Source organism: Crotalus tigris, unplaced genomic scaffold, assembly GCF_016545835.1.
Source record: "Crotalus tigris isolate CLP2741 ecotype Arizona unplaced genomic scaffold, ASM1654583v1 scf7180000018030.5226217, whole genome shotgun sequence".
NCBI lineage: Eukaryota > Metazoa > Chordata > Lepidosauria > Squamata > Viperidae > Crotalus > Crotalus tigris.
In genome coordinates, this window is record NW_024096786.1 from 831,484 (window position 1) to 841,920 (window position 10,437).

At 35.6% G+C, this 10,437-nt stretch overlaps 1 long non-coding RNA gene across 1 annotated transcript in view; it reads left to right on the plus strand.

Moving 5' to 3' along the window:
* Window positions 1–10,171, plus strand: part of LOC120309508 — a 139,135-nt gene extending 128,964 nt beyond the window's left edge. The window contains exons 3-5 of the long non-coding RNA XR_005557104.1: window positions 340–449; window positions 1,037–1,126; window positions 9,050–10,171. This is a non-coding gene — a long non-coding RNA (uncharacterized LOC120309508). The remainder of the gene's footprint in view (window positions 1–339; window positions 450–1,036; window positions 1,127–9,049) is intronic.
* Window positions 10,172–10,437: the final 266 nt, after the last annotated feature.

Below are 10,437 nucleotides of genomic sequence, written 5' to 3' on the forward strand. Positions count from 1 at the left end.
GGTCACAGCCAAAAGGTTTGTCCTGATTTTTTAAATTAGCTGGTTCATCACTAGACAAAGCATCCACAGCTGCTTCTGCCTTTTCCTCCATGGTCCTTTTAACTCTGCACATTCTTCCTGCTCTCCAAAACACTTAAGACTTTTGCTTGGTATCAGCAAGTGGAAGAGGTGATCTGTAGCACAGTATGGCAATAAACTCCAGAGGAAAATGTGGCTTCTTTTAGCTCCTAGTTTATAATGGAATTTAAAAGACCAGGGCATATTTGTATACTGAGGACCTTTTATGGCTGTTCTTTGCAATGTTGAAAGGAGTTTAACCGAAGTGTCTTTTTTTTTCAGAGAAACAGTTGTGCCGTACAAGCATGTTGATTCCCGTTTCAGAAATCAAGCTGAAACATTAGCTGCCAAATCTCAGCACAATCCTTTGCCATCTCAGCAAGCTCATCCTGGTAAATATTGTGATCTCAGTAAATAAATACTGAAGCACAGCTGGTATTGGCAAGATATCATAGCTAAGGTGCTGCAGGTCTCTTTATGCCCGTGGGCGTTACTAATTATTCTCAGAACACAGGTAGTAGAAAATGCATGGGGGAGGGGAATTGCAGGATAAAGACTTTAGGCTACTTTTAAAAAAAGGGGGGGGGGGAAATAAATGAATTGGAAGAGGAGGAACCCTTTTTGCTTGCATTTAGGCAAAGGCAGCCACTGCAGAAATATAGAAGGTTTACACAATTCAGGAAGGATTTTTTTTAGTAAAAGGAATGTCAGGGTTGCTCTAAAATCTCTAATTCCAATTTGCACTATTTGTCTGCACGTGTAAAGGACAAAACTGAGAAGTCCTTCTGCAAAGAACATTAAACAGGCACTTTTCATTCCCTCCTTTTTCCTTCGTTGTTTTGTTGAGTGTTGACTACTATTTACAGAGGTTCAGCCTGCCACATCCTACTAAAAAGAGCTGTTTGCTCAGATATTGTCAAACTTACATAGAAAGAGATGCTACTGTGTCTGAAAACCTTTTTTAAAATTGCCTTTGCAGAATGCAGATCTGATGACCGTTTCATTCAATATTTGGGCTTGCACATTAGCTTGTGTGTGATTATCTCTCCTCCTTGGATTCACTTGCAGAGTAAGTGTAGATGTTTTTGTCTAAATACAAGTCTAATGATCCAGATTGTGATTTTAGGAAGAGATAATAATAAAGGAAGAAAATCACAAAATAGAAAGACTTGCAAATAGAAGATGACACCAATTGTAATAGGTGCCTATGAAAACAACTGGAGCACTACTTGAATACCATCGGCATTGACAAAATCACTGTCAGTCAATTATGAAAGGCAGCTTTATTTGGAAAAGCTTAAATCCTGCAAGCAAACTTACAACACTATCAGACAACAACATCCGCTTATCCCAGGTTCTTGGGAAGGACTAAATACGGTAGGTGAATAAAATGCCAAATCCAGTCTAAAGATCTAAACATCATAACAAATAATATAGTAAACTTATATGCCACTCTTCAGAAACCTCTAACAGGGCTGCAAAATTCCTATTAATAACTTTATTTATTAGAAACCATCTGGGTCCTCTCACATGCTCTTAATTGTTGGCTGCTAATTGCTTTAGGATTTTCCCACAATTTTAAAATGTCTTTTTATAGTTATTGTATGAATGCTAGTCTTTTATTGTGTTTGGTCTTGGACCATAATTTTTTTTTTTCTGATACTTGTATGCCAACTCAACTCTCAGTGACTCTAGACAGCTCACAACAATCAAATAAATTAAAATCAATAAAGCATAAAAAATAAAGATAAGGTTTGTGATTTAAATGTTTCATTAAAAGCCAACTTTATAGCAAAGGACTTTTTCCTATGTCTGATTGCACTGGAAGCAGAATCATCCTTTCTTTGCCTTCAGTTTCCTGTACCCTCCTATATTAATTGCTGAAGCTACCCTGACACATGTAGCAGATAATGTTCTCTCCCCCCTCCCTTCTATTCATCCTTTGAAGACATTATACATAAATGCTAATATAGAAGACAGTTTCAAATACTTGATTGAAAAGCAGCGGATTCATTTTCCTGAGTTCCAGAGATCCATGAGGTCTTAACCCTCCTAACAAATTATTGCTTGTGGTTAATCTGGAGATCATGTTCTATTATAATGAATGTCCAGATCTTTTATTTTTTTCTAGAAGAAAATCAAACACAAAATGCTAATTCCTCTAACCAAAGCTCCTCAGAACCAGAAGGTTAGCAAATATAATTTGTCTGAGCAACTGCTAAGCTATACTTGGAACTAATAATTTTCAGTCTTTATACTGCATTTCTTATTTGGGTTTTACCCCTCTCTTATAAATGCCATATATTCCAGTTATATGGGTGGCTGAAGAAAAAGAATATGATAATGTTTGCATTATCATTGTTAATAAATGGGTTCCTCTGTACCACTTGGTTTATCTACATCAAGCTGCCCTTCCATTTAACCATCTAAATGATTTAAAAACTAAACCAAACTGCACCTTTTCCAATTGGTTTATCGAGTTGGGCTTTCTGCACCAGACAGACTAGATAATTTCTAAGGCTCCTTATATTCTATGATCTTAGGTATGTTTTTTCTGGATCTGAAAAAAAAAAGTACTTGGAAAATGTCCACTTTTTATATCCTTCAGAGATGAAAATCAGAGCCAAGGAATGTTCAAATGCAGCATGGAAAATTGTGATAAGTAGTGTGCTAATACAAATTAGAGTCACAGTAGAGTTACCAATATAATAGATATATAACCCTAGCTGTTTATAGATTTAAAATAGAAAGAGGTAAACTTATCAAGGCCTCCATAACTCACAATGGTACAGTGTCCCTAGTATTTTCTGCTTACCATTAATAAGTTGGAACAGGGTTCCTCTAGAACTTTCTAGACTGACAAATATTGATGTTGAGAGGTTTGGGAAAAGTTTTTTTTTTTAAATCTCAATTTAAAATTGTCTTATCTTTGCTGAAGTTCTTGACTAAGCTATGCCTGAACACCCACCAGAAAGCAGGAATAACAAGAAGATCTGTGTCTTAATAAGAAAAAAAAAACTGTCAGAAACTTGTAGCATGTAATACTCAGCTCAGTTTCTCCTTAGTAAAAGAGATATTGTTCTCACAATTGAATGGGTTCAACTGAAATTTTAAGAAAGTTAATAGCAGTATTTCTGCTTGATGCTGACTTTAGTCCTTCAGGAGGTTGTAGAAATTGCTGAAGTCTCAAGTTTCCTCATTGGATAGGATCAGAGACATACGGGGTTTCAACCTCTGAGTCTTCATGTAATAATACTATGTTCTTGGACCAGAAAGGTACAGAAGATGCTAAAATGAGGTAACCTATTCTTTGGACTGTCTGTTCCTGATCCTAAGAACATGACAAAAATCAATCATCATTATTGGTTTTAAAAATGAATTTTATCCATGGTTATGAACATACATTTTCTCTTTACTACAGCTGTTCCCTTAGATCACTGTTTTTGAATCAATCTAGATTCCTCTGCTAAGCACTGTTGGAAAATAATCCTGATTAGATAGAATTTGTTCTGATAATCATCATAATTAGCACATAGATGTGCTTTGTAGACATTTTTTTCAAGGGTATCACTTGTTGTCTCATTTGTCATGGAAATCTAAATTATGTGGATTGGTCTGTCGAGGTTTTCTGCATGTCGATGTCCTTGCCTTGGGATGGAACATTATGCATAAATATGAGCTGCAGAGAAGAGCTACTGAAAGCCAATAAAGCAAATCAATAGATTTGTGTGTCCCCAAATTAACAGGTTGCATAACACTTCTGCTTCAATATCTTCATATGTTCCCTTGATAAAAAGCAATAACATGCCATTCTATACCATTTCTGTGATTGTTACAAATTAAGTGCTGACTAGCAAAGCCTGTTATTGAAAGAAAGAAAAAAAAATCCCATGAACTGAAAATATAAATGCAACACTTCATTAGTGATTATTATTCACTGGTAAATTACAAGCTACAGAACTGGTTCTTGTATTTCTTTACTACTATCAGATTAGGCATATAATAATCATATGATACTTTTCAGATTCTAATTGGGACAGGCCTTCATTATTTGCTAACAGATTGTCCCCTTGAACAAGGTCATAAACTAGCAGGGGAGTTTCCAAGCAAATTTAATGTGCATGACACAAGACAGTAAAAATAGTTTAAATTAGCAATAACAAGGAAAGAATCCATGAAAGTATCAAGGGAGTTCTTAATGAGTATGAAAATATCTTACCAAGAGAGGAATGCAAAACTAAAGTTAGCAAATAAAACTGAAAATTTCCTTCACTACATTTGCAATAACATGAAGGATTTAAATAGATGGAGTAAAAAATAGGACTGTGCTGATTTGCACAGAATTGACCTGACCACATTTACAAAGGATTTCTCTTTATTTCCATCATTTATTTTGGTTTCTCTGTTTCCCCTCTTCTTGAAACAGTCCTGATTTAATCATTGTTCTGAACTGTTGGGTCAATTTCAGCATTTACCTGGTTTTTCTAATTTTTCTATGAGTTATCTGCATGAAATTCACTGTGAGTTACATACAATTTGCAGTCCAAATGTTTCCACTGCTTGTAATAAAAAGTTGAATTGTTAGTTGCAAATATAAGGATTATGAAAACAAAATCAATTAAATTGCTAAAAAAATCAACTTTCTGAATTGCATGGAAAAATGGAATAGAATCATGGAATGGAATCAGATTCCTCCCAATCAATGTATGGTTTCAACAATTCAGTGCAGAAATAGTTTTTTACAAATTGGTTCAGAAATTTGATTTAAATGTGCACATTTAAATCACCAGTTGCCTGATTTGCAGAGGTCTAATCATAATGCCTAAATTAAATTCAAAACACTATAGTCACCAGTCACGTAAGTGGAGCAGACATTCAGCTGAAGTACTTATCTGGGTGAAACCCACTTCAAATCTTCCTCTTTTATTTTCTCTCATACATCTGAATTTACACCATGTATTTTGCTGAATATCTTATTTGTGTTCATGATTTTCTCCATAATGAGTAACTTGCCAGGTAGTGAATTCCAGTGCATCAATAGCATTCCGGTCTACCATTTCTGCAGGAATAACAGAATAACAGAGTTGGAAGGGACCTTGGAGATCTTTTAGTCCAGCCCCCTGCTCAGGCAGGAAACCCTATTCCATTTCAGACAAATGGTAGTCCAAGCTCTTTTTAAAAACCTCCAGTGTTGGATAACCCACAACTTCTGGAGGCAAGTCATTCCATTGATTAATTTTTCTAACTGTCAGGAAATTTTTCCTTAGTTCTAGGATGCTTCTCTCCTTGATTAGTTTCCATCCATTGCTTCTTGTCCTGTCTTCAGGTGCTTTGGAAAATAGCTTGTCCCCTTCTTCTCAGCCCCTGAGATACTGTTATCATATCACCCTTAGTCCCTTTTCTGAGGAAATTCTTTTCAGGAAATTGGACCCTCAGTACAGGTCTTGAAAAATAATATTATTTTATAATTAAACTATTGAAGAAATATTATCAATATCTAAACATTAGTTTTTAATAATACTTCAGCCAGTAACTTTTATACTTTATGAAACATTTCCAGTTTTCCCACTTTTTGTAAGTCATTTTTCCTGACTTACATTGTTGGAATGGTTGTCAACGGCAACAATTTTATAATGAGATAATTATCATATAATTATTATGGTGTCAAATGTTTAACAATTTTTGGTAAAGTTTCCAAAAGACCGCAAAAAATGGTTTCATGTAATTGCTTTCTCATGGTAATAGATCTATGTGATTAAAATATTTAGAAACTGACCATTCCACTAAATTTCATAAACCACTGCCAGACTTTAATAGATTGTTAAGCTTGTCTTGCATAGCCATGGTATTAAATTTTAAAAAAAATCTATTTAGAAAAGGTTGAAATATACATGTTATATGTTTTCCTTACTATTCTAATGTTGATTAACAGCTCTGGAGACCCAGTTAGCTCTACTGAAACTGTGGCTTTCTCTTGATTTCAACACCATTAGTTCTTTCCTCATGGCTGGCATCTCTGCATGTAGTAAATCTGTGAGCCAGCTGCCTCTAGATCTCTTCTGCTTGGATTAATTGTGGGTGAGATACCATAAACCTCCTGCAGATGTTCAAACTTTTGGAGCCCATCAGGTGGTATTAAAATGAAATTAAGCAAAATGTTGAATTTCTCCTACTGCATTATCTAAATTTGTAAAGACAGACACAATTTTTCCAAAATGACTTGAAAAGATGACATCTAGCTTTTTTTTTTGAAGGAACCCGTTTGCAAGAGACTGGAGGCTAAAACATATGAAGAACGGTTACAGGAACTGGGCATGGCTAATCTAGTGAAGAGAAGGACTAGGGGAGACATGATAGCAGTGTTCCAATATATGAGGGGCTGTCACAGAGAGGAGCGGGGGTCAGCCTATTTTCCAAAGCACCTGAAGGGCAGACAAGGAATAATGGATGGAAACTGATCAAGGAGAGACTCAATCTAGAAATTTTCTGACAGTGAGAACTGTCAGAATCAACCAATGGACCAGATTGCCTTCAGAAGTTGTGGGAACTTCATCACAGGAAACTTTCAAGAAGAAGCTGGACTGCCATCTGTCAGAAACGATGTAGGGTCTCCTGCTTGGGTGGGGGGTTAGGTTAGATGACCTACAACAAGGGTGTCAAACTCGCTGCGTCACGTTGTCGGAGCTGGGTGGGCACGGCTTTCGTATGATGCAACCAGCCTACAGGCCAGCAGTTTGATACCCCTGACCTACAAGGCCCCTTACAACTCTGTTATTCTATTCTAAATACCATCTTTTACATAGGTACTAGCACTAAGCTAACATACATAGATATCTGAGCCTTCTGACAAGCAAATCCTCATTAATATTTGTCCTTTTTCTCAGGGACAAAAGTCTGGTTCATATTAAGAACATCTGGAGTTTAAATTGTAGATAAACAGCTAAAGGCTGATTTAGAGTTGCCTGCAACTGCCCATAGCTCTCTCCACATACCTATGCTGAGAAGGGGTTGATAGGTAGACATAGATAGCAGATGATTGCATGATAGATAAACACAGGAAATGTGTGTCTGTCCTGCTGATTGATTGAGCCAACTTCCTATTCTGTGCTTTGCTGTTTGAATGCACTCTAACCAGAAGATAGCATTTGCAGAAATATCAATGGAATACCTATGCAACTGTCCTCAAACAACAGATGCATGCTTTCCCTCACATGCTGGACAAGTCTGCTCAACCCTTAAGTGATTCTTCTACATGAAGAATCTACATGGAAATCATGCTAAGAGCAGTTTTGTGGGTTACAAATTAGGTCTGGAGAGCAGGATTAGTGTTCAATATAGCACAGCCAAAAAAAGAAATGTTGCTTTAGCAGTAGCAAAGCTCCATCTGAGCACTGTGATGAGCAAGCTTGCTGGCACACCCTTTCTTATTTTCCAATTAGAGTCATGATGCAAAGCATGTCTTGGTGATTTCAATACTGACAGATGGGCATCGCAGCTCACATACTGCATTACTGTCTAGATCTAGTGCTGCCTTTGTCCCTTGTATTTAGGAAATAATCTGATAGATGTGGAGTGTGGAAAAGACTTGATAGGGCTCTTGTCACCCTATAAGGCTCTCAGGTCTTGCAGAAGAAGCCTGCAACAGAATCTTCAAGCTCCGAGAAAATTCTTCTAGTAACATGATAGGACACACTACTAAGGAACTACACTGAAAAACATAAATGAATGAAAACAGTCAATTTCAGAGTCAGCTGGACCTTTTCTAGAGCAAACTGGACTGTTCCTAAAGCTTTAAATCCACTTGCAGGTTTGAAAAAAAAAATGGAGGCAGTTTTAAATGGATTTCCCCCCAAGCTCTCATTAAAAGGAAATTTCCAAGCCAAGGGAGGTGGAGTAACAGGATAGAGATTATTACTTTGGAAGTGACAGCTCTAGCCTCAGCCAGAGAATGATTGCAGAGCTCCCACAGTGCTTGGGGAAGGAGGCTGTGGATCTTTGCCATGGGTTTTCATTATTTTCTATTAGCAGATTGTCTCAGGAGCAGAAGTGCTAAAAATGTTTGTGACTGAAACATTTTTGCTGATGGATTTTATTTGTTGTGCCTGCTCTTGTTGTCTGGGGCTTAAATGTTCTAAACTATTACATCTTTATTCTGTTTCAGCATGGGAAGTCTCTGGGACTATAAGCTCTACCACCTATTTTTTAAATCCTTTTCTCTCCTGGCTACTTAAGGCTTCCCAGGAATTGAAGTGTGATTGAATCCAAGTTATAGTAGATGCTTCTCTTTCTGCTTGGAAAGAGCACCCAAGAGCAGGTCTCCTTCAATCCAACAGTTGAGGACAACTTCAATTCAGTCTCCAAACTTCCCTTTTTAGGGCGATTGTCTCACAGTTTAAGAGGAGGAAGCAAATTATCCGGAACCTTTCCAGCAGGATTTCAATCTGGTTTATAGTACTGAAACAGTGTTTCTCATACCTGGAGATTACTTTGGAAATCTCAGGATGGGGACCTTGCTCTCCTTGTCATTTAGATGGTTTGTGTTTGAATTTATTTATTTTCATCTTTTATTTATACTGCTTGCAAGTCATCTCAGACCTAGACCCTCCCATAATAATAAATAATTAAAGCAATATGAGAAACAAAAAAATTACCTTGGAAAGGAAAGATAAAACCCACAGTTACTTTGCTGGAGCCTTAAGTATGCTGAAATAAAACAATTTTAACTTGTATATAGAATTTCAGTGGGGCTAGGGGGTGTTGCATGCATTTCTATTGGGGAAATAAAGCTTGCTTTTTCTCACACAATAGGAGTGAACTTTCAGCAGGCCCTCTCTTCCCAAATTCGTCAGATAGACATATTCTTATTAAGTAAGGTGTTGGCCATGTGATTTTGGAATGCGGAATGTAAAAATGGAGGAGACAGAGAGGTTACATTTGCATTATGCATTGCCTATTTCTACTTCAAAGATTCCCATTCAATTTTCCTCTCCAGATCCTCTCCATGTGTAATTTGGCCATCTACAAGCAGCTACTATTGCTCAAAGAAGAAAAAAAATGGAGATTCCAATTGAGATGTTTAATATACCTAAACAATGTAATTAATTCAGATTAAGTTATATAAATAAAAAATAAGCAACCCTATCAACTCATGAAGCACTACATAAAACAGAGATGATATCAGAATGAAAATGGATGACATATCAAGACTTTCTGATATTTGAAAAAGAGATTCAAGATAAATACAAGAGAACAATTAGTAAGTGAAGGATTTACTTGTGATTCTTTTAATTATTATAGAATTTTTGAAAGATTTAAATTTTATTTAAAAAGTTTTGTTTTCACAGGAAGTAAATCTAAATTGGGTGTTTATTTATGTTCTGGTGATTTGTAAAGTATATAAAATATTATTCCAGATGAATCTGGAAGATGAATACGGTAAAAATTGCATGGTAAAATGGACAAAAAATGGGTATAACTCAATGCTAGCTAAATGGGAGAATGTATGGATGAATGGATTAAAATTAACATTAAATTATAGTTTGAAAGAATTTTTTTATAAAACAATGTATCGTTGATATTTGACCCCAAATAGACTATGTAGAAAGGGTTTTCTAATAAGTGTTGGAAATGTAGTTAAAATCAAGGTTAATTTTATCATATGTGGTGGTCTTGCAAATATGTGAAAACATACTGGATATACATAACAATGACAATGCAGAAAATATTTAAGATACAAATATTAATGAAACCTGAAGCTTTTCTTTTAGATATGATGGATTAGCCAACTGAAAAACAATTTGTCATGCTATTCCTGTACATGGTGATAGCTACAAGGATTGTACTTGCAAAACACTGGAAAGAAAAAGGGATACCAACCATTAAAAAATGGATTTTGAAACTGACTGAATTAGCAAAGATGGCGAAATTAACTGCTTTGATTACAGATAATGAACTAGACAGCTTTATAAGAGACTGGAAACTGTTTGTGGACTTCGTACGCATTAAATACCACAACAGATGGCTAACAACGATTTGAAGATTAGTGTAATGTTTAGCTTAACCTGTTGACTGCTTTTTCATATATATAGATTCTACATGTTAAATGTTAAATTTATTCGACCACTTTTTTTCTCTTTTTGAACACTATTTTTTCCTTTTTTGTTGTTAGTGTTTAATGTATGCTTTTGTGTTTTTTTGTTTTGTTTGTTTGTTTTCCTGTTTTGTATTTTAATCCTTATGATAAAACAATAAATATAGAAAAACATAAGCAAGATTTGTTTATAGTACATACATGTGGTTTTAAAAATAACACCACATTACAATAAGCCTGGTTAATGACAGAAGAATCAAAATATTTCAATCTTCAACATGACAGACAAA